We start from the raw sequence: 10,457 nt of genomic DNA, 5'->3' as shown, positions 1-10,457 counted from the left end.
TCAGCTGAATTGCCTTTGTACCTTTGTTCAAAAGCAACAAACCATATATATGTGGGTCTAATTAGAGACTATTTGTTCCATTGATCTATTTGCTTATTCTGATATCACACTGTTTTGATCACCATAGCTGTATACTAAGGCTTGAAGTGAAGTAGTGTAAGTCCTCCAACTTTGCTCTTATTCTATTATGCTATTCTAGTTTGTTTGTATGTCCAAGTGAATGTTAGAATCAGCTTGTGAATCTCTACAAAAGCAGCTTGCCAGGATTTTGATTGGGATTGAGTTGAATCTACAGATCGATATAGGGAAAATTGACTTCTCAACAATATTGAGCCTTCCAATCCATAAACACAATATATCTCTCCATATTTAGATCTTCTTTAACGTCTCTTAGCAATATTTTTCAGTGTACAGGTTTTTCACATCTTTTCTCAGATTTATCCCTAAGTATTTCTTTTTTTTTATATGATTGTAAATGGTATTATTTTGTTTCAATTGCCTACTGTGACTGGAATCTAGACATACAATTGATTATTGTATATTGATCTTATATCCTGCTACTTTTCTTAATTCATTTAGTTAAAGCAGTGTTTTTGTAGATTCCAGAGGATTTGTTGCATAGATCATAATGTCATCTGCAAACTAAAGACAATTTTACTTCTTTCTTTCAAATAAGGATGTCTTCTATTTCTTTTTCTTGCCTGAATGCACAAGCCAGAACCTCCCGTAAAATGTTGAATTGAAATGGTAACAGTGGACATCTTTGACTTGTTCCTGATCTTAGAGGAAAAACATTCAGTTTTATGATCATTAACATCAAGTTGTAGGGTTTTATTTTAATAGTTACCCTTTATCATGTTAAGGAAGTTCTATTCTAGTCTAGTCTAGTCTAGTCTAGTCTAGTCTAGTCCTGAAAGTTTTTATAAAGAATGGATATTGGATTTGACAAATGCTTTTATTGATTCCATTCAAATGACTTTTCTTTTATAGTTTGATAATATAGAGAATTATTTTGATTGATTTTTGAATGTTAAGCCAACCTTACATTCCTGTAATGAAACCCCACTTGGCCATAATGCATTGTCAATTTAATGGTTAAATTAAAAAGTCAGATAATAACAAGTCTTTGAAAGAATGTGGAGAAATTGGAAACTTCACATGTTGCTAATGGGAATGGAAAATGTTGCAGCCACTTTAAAAAAATCAGTCAGTTCCTCATATGACCCAACTATTCTAGTCCTAGAAAGCATAGGTCCACATAAAACATATGAAAAATAAAACAATGTTCACACAAAAACTTGTACATGAATGTTCATAGCAGCATTATTCATAATAGTCAAAAAGTAGAAGCAAACTAAATGTTCTTTGGCTGATGAATGGATAGATAAAATGTATATCCATTCAGTGGGATATTATTTGGCAATAAAAAGGAATAGATTACTGAGACATGCTACAACATGGGCAAACCTAGGAGAGATCATGCTAAGTGAAATAAGCCAGTCACAAAACACCGCACACTATGTGATTCCATTAAAGTGAAATGTCCAGGATAGGGAAATCTATAGAGACAAAAATTAGAAAATAATGATTGCCTAGGGCTGAAAATTTTTGAGGGAAATGGGGAGTGACTGCTAGTGTGTATGGGGTATCTTTTTGGAGTGATGAAGGTGTTCTCAAATTGATGGTTGCACACTCTGTGAATATACTAAAAACCATTGAATTGTACACTTTAAATTGGTGAGTTGTGTGGTATGTGAATAAAGCTGCTATTTTTAAAAAAGAAACAAACATACAAGCAAATGTAGACTCAAAGACTAAAAATAACTGGCTTAGAGCTGTAATTTAATTTTGAATTTAGTCTGAAAACTTTGTCTTTTAACCAGAACATTTAGTCCATTTATATTGATTGTGATTACCTGACATATTTGGGTTTATCCCACCATCGTATTGTGCTATTTGTACATCTTTTCTGTTTATTTCTTTTCTTTTCTCCCCTTACTCTTTCTTTCTTTTCTTTCTTTCTTTCTTTCTTTCTTTCTTTCTTTCTTTCTTTCTTTCTTTCTTTCTTTCTTTCTTTCTTCCTTCTTTCTTTTTCTTTTCTTTCTTCTCTTTCTTTCTTTTTTTTCTTTCTTTCTTTCTTCTTTCTCACTTAAATGGATTAAATGGATTTGATCTTCACTGAAAAACATATTAATGGGAGAAAAAACACACAATAGGAACAAAAAGTAATGTTACCTGCCAATGCCCCTATATCTTGCACTTGACAATCTATCTGGTTTGTGGCAAGCTTTGCCTTCTCTATGAAACTCTGCCCATAGGTACAGCTGCCTCATGATCTGCTTATACGGCCACTAATTTCAGATTTCCATGTGTTTTGAGTTCCATTTCTCTCTCTACTAGTTAAGCAGTTTTTTTTATTTTTTGGGTTGTTACACTTAATATTTTCACATTCTAACTCAGCATAGCACAGCTAAATAAGTTCTACCTTGTTATACTAGACTCCCCCAAATTAAACATTATTAGCGTTGTGTCATACAGTCATTATGTTATGAATTTAACCACATATTTATCATCATCTTTGCTCAACATTCTTTTATGCATCTCAGGCCTTCCAACTCAGATATTTTCCTTTCTGTTTAGAGTATATTAAAAAAAACTGCTTTATTAAGTTGTAATTTGTATACCATAAAATTAATCCATTTAAAGTGTACATTTCAATGGTTTTTAGTACATTCACAGAGTTGTGCAACCATCACCACAATCAATTTTTGAACATTTTTTCACCTCAATAAGAAACCTCGTAACCATTAGCAGTCCATCCACATTTCCCCTGAAATCCCCCAGCCATAGGCAACCACTAATCTCTTTTCTGTTCTATAGATTTGCCCATTCTGAACATTTCACATAAATGGAATCATATTATATGTGGGGTTTTTGTGACTGGCTTCTTCCACTTAGCATAATGGTTTCAAGGGTCATCGTATTGTCACATGTATTAGTACTTCATTGCTTTTAATTGCCAAATAATGTTCCATTGCATGAATATACTACATTTTATTTATCCATTTATTAGCCTAAGGACATTTGGGTTTTTTCCAGTTTTAGCTATTATGAGTAACGCTGCTATAAACATTTATGTATAATTTTTTGTATGGATATATGTTTTCATTTCTCTGGGGTATATATCTAGGAGTGGAATTGCTGGGTCATATGGTAACTCCACATAACTCCACATGTAATATTTTGAGAAATTGCCACTGTTTTCCAAAGTGGCCGCACCATTTTACATTCTCATCAGCAATGAATGAGGGTTCTAATTTCTACAGTTCTCACCAATATTTTCTTTCTTCTTTTTTAAAGATTTTATTATAGCCATCTGAGTTTGTGTGAAATAGTATTCATTGTAGTTTTGATTTGCATTTCCTTGATGGTTAATTACGTTGAGCATGTACTTATGTTTTTAGGTACTCACTGGCCATTTGTATATATTTTCTGGAGAAATGTCTATTTAAGGCCTGTTTCTCAACTGGGTTATGTGTCTTTTTAATATGGAATTGTAAGAGTTCTTTATGTATTGTGGATACTAGTTCTTTATTCAGTGTATGATTTGCAAATATATTGCCCCATTCTGTATTTGCCTTTTCACTTTCTTGATGGTGTCCTTTCAAGCACAAAAGTTTTAAATTTTGATGAAATCTAATTTATCTATTTTTCTTTTTGTTGCTTGTGCTATTGCTGTTGTATCAAAGAAGGTTCTGCCTAGCCCACAGTCACTAAGATTTACATCAATGTTTTCTTCTAAGAGTTTTACAGTTTCAGTATATATGTTGTTTTATGATCTATTTAAGTTAATTTTCATGTATGGTATTAAGGAAATGGTCCACCTTCATTCTTTTGCAGGTGGATATCCAGTTGTCTAACACTGTTTGTTGAAAAGACTATTCTTTCTACATGGAGTTTTCTTGGGACTGTTTTCCATAAATGTACTGGTTTATTTCTGGACTTTCAATTCTGTTCCATTGGTCTATATGTCTGTTCTTATACCAATACCACACTGTCTTGATTGTTACAACTTTGTAGTGAGTTTTAAAATCAGGAAGTGTGAGCCCCCCAACTTTGTTCTTTTCCAAATTTGTTTTAGTGACTTTAGATCCCTTAAATTTCCATATGAATTTTAGGATCAGTTTGTCAATTTTTATAAAACAGCCAGCTGGGCTTTTGATAGAGGTTGTGTTGAATTTGTAAATCAATTTGGAGCATATTGCCATCTTAACAATACTAGGGCTTCAATCCATGGACGGTAGAGTTCTTCCCATTTATTTCAGTCTTCCTTACTTATTTCAGCAGTATTTTGTCATTCTTCAAAGTCCAACTTTTGCCTATCTTTTGTTAAGTGTATTCCTAAGTATTTTATTTCATTTTTTATGCTATTGCAAATGGAATTATTTTCTTACATCCATTTTTGGGCTATTCATGCTAATATGTAGAAATACAATGATTTTTTGTACATAGATCCTGTATCCTGCAATCTTGCTGAATTTGTTTATTAGTTCTAATAGCTTTTGAGTTGATTCTTTAGAATTTTTTACATACAAGAATATGTTATCTGCAAGTAAAGATAGTTTTACTTCTTCCTTTCCAATCTGGATGCCTTGAGTTTCTTTTTCTTGCCTAATTGCTCTGGCAAGAGCCTCCAAGACAACATTAGATAGAAGTGGTGAGAGCAGACATCCTTGTCTTGTTCTTGATTTTAGGAGGATCCCTGGAAGTCTGTGGACGGTGACCCCTCTCAATTTTATTACACCTTTGCTCTTGGAAAAGTAGAGTCGTTAGATGGAGAATTCTAAGTAAACAACTATTTTATTTCAGCAATATAAATTTCAAATATGCTAGAAATACCATTCTGCTATCTTTTGGATTAAACTGTTACTGTTGAGAAGTCAGCCCCATCTGCTTAAATGCCATCCCATTAGAGGCAATTTTTTGTCTCTCTGGCTGCTTTCATAATATCTCCCTCTTTCTCTGTCCTGTAAATTTGCTGATTTACTTTAATGTGTGTAGTTGTGGATTTCTTTTAACTTTTAGTGCTTAGGAATTACTGGGTTTTCTGGATGTAAGGTTTGCTGTCTTTCAACAGCTCTTGAAAGTTTTCAGTTAGGATCTCTTCAAATATTGCCTCTTCCTTATATTCTTTCCTTTCTGTCTAGTACTCTAATTACACGTATTAGGTCTTTGTACTCTATCCTCCACGTCTTTTTACTTCTCTATATTTAATTCTTTTCCTCTTGGAGCTGTGCTCAGGATAAATTTCTACAACTCTATCTTACATTTTACTTATTCTGTCTTCAGCTTTACATAATCTATTTGGCTCATACCTTGAATTCTGCAATTTCAAGGATGACATTTTTCATTTCTAGCGGTTGTGTTTGACTAATTTCCGAATGTATTTATGTGTATTTTTGAGTAGGCTGAGGAACTTCATCTTCAGCTTTACATTTGCCTCCATTGTGGCTTTGTACAGTCATCATACATTTTTATAATAAAAACACCAATAAAAACTTGTGTTCATTGTGAAAAGCTGAGGTAGGGTTGGGCAGATGGGGGCTAAGAGGGGAGGGTTTTGACATTGTTTCCCAAGTTTACTCTACACATGCTTTCACTACTATTATTTTATTTTTGGTGGTGGTAGTATGTGTAGGTGTGCATCTTAGGAATGAATATCCCACAGAGATCAAGATAGACCGAAGTTGCTTTCCCTGGGGCAGAACCCTAATGGACAGGACCTCACTTAAGCCTTGTATTTGCCTCTCTGCTCTGAGGCAGGGCTAATTCTCATCCTTGTTTTAGAGATGAAGCCCAAAGAGATAAAGGCCCTCATCCAGGGCCACCCAGCTGGAAGATCCTGAGTATGCATTTGGATCTGTCTGGCTTGGTCTCTGGGACCAAGACTGCTCCAGCAAGACAGGGAGGGGGAAAAGGCAGTCTGAGTGTGTTGAGCCTGGGGCTGAGGACCTTCAGGCATCTGTCCCAGGGGATGGCCCCCTCCCCCACCCAGAATGTGTCATATACTCAGGGGCAGCCAAGGGTGAAGGGTAAGCAGGGCCAGGGATGGGGTGGGACCAGGAGGATGATGTCACCCCCACTCTTAGTAATGCTTTGGCAGAGCCTGAGGCTCCCACCTTGGGAAGGAGAGGAAGGAGGAGGGGGAACACTGGAGCCAGCAGCTAGGAGGCTGCCAAGTTGCTGATCAGGAATGGGCACCTTGCCAGGAGCATCCGAGACCAGGCCTCTTGGGTGGGGGGCCGGGGGGGCTTGGGGAGAGAAGAGACATTCTCAGAGTCCTGGGAAGGGACTCTGGAAAGTGGATGTCCACATCAGATTGAATGCAGAGTGATCATCGGTTGGTCTATGTGTCTGACTGGCCAGGCTGGTGTCCAATCATCCCCTGATGGATGTTCGACTGCCTGATGGCCTGTTTCTTTCCTCACTGGTTGGTGGGCTGTCTGATTTACGTGACTGACACTTGGAGACGCCAGCAGGGATGGGCCAAATCTCCGTCCACTTCCACGAGAACTTGGGCTACCCTCTCACAGGTGCCCCTTCTGAGCACGTGGGGTCAGGTAGAAGAAAGGGAGGAACTTAACATCCACAGGTGGCCAGATACCAGAGGGATGGAGCTGACTCGGACAAGGCCTGCCCTCTGAGAGCTCCCATTCTAGGAGGGGGGACGGACTCATACCCATGATGACTGAACCCAGCGCCTTGCCTGATCTGAACTCATGGGCTGGAAGTGGAAGGCAATTGTACTCTTGTCTCCCGATGTCTCTTTATGATTCGTCCTTGGGAGTAAGTCCTTCTTCCGTTCCTGGTCACAATGCACGGTCAGAAAGGCTCTGCCAGGGAAAGGAAGCAGGGAGCCAGGCACTGAGAGCTCGTTCGGCCCCAGGCAGCCATCTAAGCCTGCACGTGTGCTAACTTACTTGGCCTTGGCAGCAACCATGAGGGTGAGCCTATGATCGTGCCCATTTCTGAGAGGAGGAACCAAAAATGCCCCACTTGCTGATGCTTGCACAGCTCAAGCGGGCAGAGTCTGGATTCGAACCCATGGCCCATGTGTGGGCAGAGAGGAAGCATGCTTTCTTGCTGCCTCAAAGGAGGCCACGGGAGGGCACAGCGAAGCCACCATGTCATTATGGGACATGACAGGCAAGCTCCCTGAAGGCTGATGGGAGAGAAAAGTGGGGTTAGCCAGGAGTTCTGGGGGAGCCTCATTTCTGAGCGGGACAGCACAGCGGAGGACCTCAGGGCATGAAGGGAGTTGGAGGCTGACAACTTGCTCCGCAACATCAGGACCCGCCGGCAGCTGGGGCACCGGAAGGGGCGTCCAGGCACCTGTCACCTTGAACCCCCCGAGTAGGGAGGCCAGCAGCCGTGTGGCCGAGCCCCTGGGCTGGGAGCTGGGGTGGCTGGGTTCCAACAGCCTGTGGCCACACACTCACCAACTGTGTGACCCTGGGAAGCTCCTTAATGGCTCAGAGCCTCCTCAGGTTTCACATCTGCAAAACGGGGATGATGCTAAGAATTCTTAGGTCTCAGTGTTGTTTGGGGGGGAAACCAAGCTAACGTGTGCAAAGTGCTAAGCACGGACTCAGCGTTAGTTACGAGTGTCTGTGTGGTCTGTGGCTCTGAGCATTCTCTGCCCCATTTCACGATGAGGAGATGGAGGTCCAGAGAGGTAGCGTGACTCGTCTATGGTTTCTCAGCCGATGAGGGCCCCCAGGGCAGGGGTCTCTCCAGCCCCCATGTTGCCCCGGAGGGGAGGACAGCCAGGTGTGGTGATGAGATAAGATTCCTTCCATTGCCTGAAGACCCTCCCACGTCCTAGCCTCTTTCCTCTGTACCCCTCCCACGCCCACAGACACACCAGCTGCAGCTCCTGGGCCACCAGAAGGCTCCTTGCAGCTAGATTCTGATTGATCAGGACAGTTGGGTGGGGCCAGCTGCCAGCGTGGAGGAGGCAGCCTCCACAGCTGCCAGCAGCTGAGCTCTGAGAAACTGGGGAGGCCTACAGCTAAGTCCTTACCTCAGGGATTGCCCTCCTTCCAGTCCCAACTGTCCCTGAATTCCCCGTTTGTAAACAGGTCAACCAGGAGGAGCAGGGCACCATGCCCAGTGCCTGGTGAGGACAGATGGCCGCGGTCCAGCAGCGAAGCAGAGGGGTGGGGCAGGCGGGGCCCAAGGATGGTGGTGACTTATCCGCTAGTCACAGGGGGAGCAGGATGGAGCCTGTGGTTCTCCCTCAACCCCCAGCACACGCCCCCTCTTCCTGGGCCTGCTGCACCCACAGCCTTACCCAAGCTCGCTCTTGGAGTCAGGAAACATTTTCCGACACCCCACTACCCCTTCTCCTCTGGGCCTTCCAGCCCCCTACCTGCCATCCACAGATTCCAGTGGAAATTTCGAAATCCCTTTATAAAAAGCCACCGCTGGGGCGCCTGGGTGGCTCAGTTGGTTAAGCGACTGCCTTCGGCTCAGGTCATGATCCTGGAGTCCCGGGATCGAGTCCCGCATCGGGCTCCCTGCTCAGCGGGGAGTCTGCTTCTCCCTCTGACCCTCCCCCCTCTCATGCTCTATCTCATTCTCTCTCTCAAATAATTAAATAAAATCTTTAAAAAAATAAAAAAAATAAATTAATTAAAAAAAAAAGCCACCGCTGTGGTGACGGAGAAAGCAGAGGTCCTGCGTGAATTCAGCCACACCCAGAGCAGACTCCTGTCCAGGCCACTTAGCGGTTAGGTGGCCTCAGGGTGGCCACTGCGCTTCTCTGGAAGCTCAGCTTTCCCATCGATGAAGTGGGGGGTGATCCCGATGACCACGGCATCACCGGCCCGGTTACCTGTGCTGAGTGAGGGCCAGACACACGACAGGGGCCCCGGGAATGTCACAAAAGAAAGAACATTATGGAAATGGGCTCATAACAGGCGCTCAATAAATATTTGCTGATTAAATAGGAGGTTGAGTGAGAAAAGAGACAAATGATCCCCACATCTGTGCTTTTGTCTTTCTTTCTAAAAGCACACTGGTATTCGAGCCACTGGCTGGGGGTGAGACAAGAGCAGGGCGGGATGCGGCATAATTCTTGGGGAACGGAAGGCTGAGAACATTCTCAGTGACGTCAGCCCCTGTGTGCAGAATACATTACACCCTCTCAGTGCTGCTGGTTTGCTCTGACATTGAGGCTCGTCTGCAAAGGTGACTCAGGGCTGAGCCCATGAAGACGGACTCAGGTTTTGATCTTGTCTCTGTCTCTGACTATTCAGGAGGCCATAGATGAGGGTCTTCTCTGACCCTCTGTTTTCTTGTCTGTACAGTGAGGATGCCAAGTACCAACTCTCAGAGCTGCTGGGAGGATTAAATGAGGTGATCTCTGCCAAGAGCTGGGAACCGGGCCTGGCAGGCCGTAGGCCCTCTGCCGATGATAGCTGTCCTCATCATTCTCTAAGGCCGGCACTGTATCAGCTAGCTCTTGCCATGTAATAATGTAGCCCCAAATGTAGGGGCCCCAAAACAACCACCATCTATTTAGCTCCTGATTCTGCATGTCGAAAATGTAGGTTGGGTGCTGCAGGGTGGTCCATGGGTCCTTCTCTCGCATCTGTGGCTGGCCGTAGGTGAGCTGGGTGGCTCTGTCCCAGGGCGGGCTGGCTGCTGGCTGGGGTCACGAGGTGACAGGGCCACTTGCCTCTCTTCCTCCAGCAGGCTCACCTGGGCTTCCTCACGGGCAGTGGCAGAATTTTGAGAAAGAGAGAGTGGAAGCATACAACACCTCTTGAGGCTTGGGCTCAGAATTGGCCCACTGTCCCCTCCCCACATCTTATTGGCCACGGCAGGCCACAAGGCCAGCCACGATTCAGGGCAGAGCTGGCTGCAGGGCCACATTGCTGAGGGCATCAACACAAGAAGGGAATAGAGCGACCATTTCTGCCAACAACCGACCAAGCGACCACAGGGGACACCCGGGCCAGGGACCAGGTCTCTTGATGCCCAGGGCAGTGATCCCACCTCAGCTGCCCTCTCTGCCCTGTGACACCAGCAGCAAAGCCTGTCGCTCTCCCGATGGCTTCACCGCTCCATTTTCCACACTTAGGCAGAGGCTGGTTGCCACCGCAAACTCTCTTAGCCTCAGGAGATCGAGAGCAGAGTCCAAACAGGGCCGGCCACACGCACATGCCATGCATGGAGTCACGGGGACCTCATGACCGAGCCCCCTCAGTCCTCAGCGGAAGAAAGCCGACCCAACACACCCAGACACCCCTCCCCACAGGGCAGCCCCAGCGGCCCACTCAGTAAATCTTTAACTATCCCGACGAGGCGGTCCTTAGACCATCACCAGCCCCAGACAGTTTTCCTCGGCCGCCTGGGAAAGGGTTTTCTGCCCACATGGAATCCACAAGAGG

Source organism: Mirounga leonina, unplaced genomic scaffold (assembly GCF_011800145.1).
Source record: "Mirounga leonina isolate KUSES-001 unplaced genomic scaffold, KU_Mleo_1.0 Mir_166, whole genome shotgun sequence".
Lineage (NCBI taxonomy): Eukaryota > Metazoa > Chordata > Mammalia > Carnivora > Phocidae > Mirounga > Mirounga leonina.
Note: the sequence above shows the minus strand (reverse complement) of the source record.